We start from the raw sequence: 1,732 nt of genomic DNA, 5'->3' as shown, positions 1-1,732 counted from the left end.
TCTCTGCTGAAATGGCTCTCTGGTAAGCAGGTGGTCGAAGCTGCAAAGACCTTAAATTCGAGCTAGGAGAAGGCAAGTTTTTAAGGAACTCTGAGCAGACTGCCACGCCGAATTAACTCTGTCCTACTGTGTGTGGGATTTACTCAGATTGTCAATCTGCTTTGAGGACAGATTACAGTATACATTTTACCTGAAAGAGCACAAGAGTCAATTTTTGAGATGCTGTAATATAGTTGTCGTCACATTAGCCTGACACGCAAAAGGTCATTTGTTCGAAGCTGAGCAGAAACAGTTTTATTTTTGAGAGAATGCATAAACTCTTTGCGACATTCCAGGAGATTTCCCGCTGCTTTTCCAGATAAGTTTCTGTAGAGTAGTGGTCATCGTGTTCGCCTCACACAAAAACGGTCCCCAGTATGAAAATGGGAGGAAACAACGATGACTTTTTCCAAGGTTGCTGAAGTCGGGGGTCTGTTGCGTTCTCAAGCAATGCTACAAAAGCACAAGCCTGCCCAGAGGTGTTAAAGCAAATTAGGGCTTCTGACTGGTTTCTGTAGTGTAGTGGTCATCACGTTCGCCTTAAACGCGAAAGGTCCCCAGCTTGAAACTGGGCGGAAACAAACAGAGGCTTTTGTTCTGTCTCTGCTGAAATGGCTCTCTGGTAAGCAGGTGGTCGAAGCTGCAAAGACCTTAAATTCGAACTAGGAGAAGGCAAGTTTTTAAGGAACTCTGAGCAGACTGCCACTCCGAATGAACTCTGTCCTACTGTGTGTGGGATTTACTCAGATTGTCAATTTGCTTTCAGGGCAGATTACAGTATAAATTTTACCCAAAACAGCGCGAGAGTAAACTTTTCGAGTTTCTGTAATATAGTGGTCGTCACGTTAGCCTAACACGCAAAAGGTCCTCGGTTCGAAGCTGAGCAGAAACAGAGTTTTATTTTTGAGAGAATGCATAAACTCTTTGCGACATTCCAGGAGAATTCCTGCTTTTTTTCCAAATAAGTTTCAGTAGTATAGTGGTTATCACGTTAGCCTCATACACGAAAGGTCCCAAATTTGAAACTGGGCGAAAACAAGGATGCCTTTTTCCAAGGTTGCTTAAGTCGAGGTTTGTTGCGTTCTCACGCAACGCTACAAAAGGATAAGCCTGCCTAGAGTTGTTAAAGCAAAAGTGATTTTCCAACAGGTTTCTGTAGTGTAGTGGTCATCACGTTCACCTTACTCGCAAAATGTCCCCAGCTCAAAACTGGGCGGAAACAGACAGAGCCTTTTGTTCTATCTCTGCTGAAATGGCTCTCTGGTAAGCAGGTGGTCGAAGCTGCAAAGACCTTAAATTCGAGCTAGGAGAAGGCAAGTTTTTAAGGAACTCTGAGCAGACTGCCACTCCGAATGAACTCTGTCCTACTGTGTGTGGGATTTACTCAGATTGTCAATCTGCTTTGAGGACAGATTACAGTATACATTTTACCTGAAAGAGCACAAGAGTAAATTTTTGAGATGCTGTAATATAGTTGTCGTCACATTAGCCTGACACGCAAAAGGTCATTTGTTCGAAGCTGAGCAGAAACAGAGTTTTATTTTTGAGAGAATGCATAAACTCTTTGCGACGTTCGAGAAGAATCCTGCTGCTTTTCCAGATAAGTTTCTGTAGAGTAGTGGTCATCGTGTTCGCTTCCCAAACAATCGGTCCCAAATTCGAAACTGGGTGAAAACAAGGATGACTTTTTCCA

At 43.2% G+C, this 1,732-nt stretch overlaps 1 non-coding gene across 1 annotated transcript; it reads left to right on the top strand.

Moving 5' to 3' along the window:
• Positions 1-547: 547 nt before the first annotated feature.
• trnal-uaa (transfer RNA leucine (anticodon UAA)) lies at positions 548-620 on the top strand. The gene has a single exon. It is a non-coding gene; the product is annotated as a tRNA-Leu (tRNA).
• Positions 621-1,732: the final 1,112 nt, after the last annotated feature.

The sequence above is a fragment of the Sinocyclocheilus grahami genome, unplaced genomic scaffold (assembly GCF_001515645.1).
Source record: "Sinocyclocheilus grahami isolate Dianchi unplaced genomic scaffold, SAMN03320097.WGS_v1.1 scaffold1278.1, whole genome shotgun sequence".
Classification (NCBI taxonomy): domain Eukaryota; kingdom Metazoa; phylum Chordata; class Actinopteri; order Cypriniformes; family Cyprinidae; genus Sinocyclocheilus; species Sinocyclocheilus grahami.
This window is presented reverse-complemented; position numbering and strand designations above follow the sequence as displayed.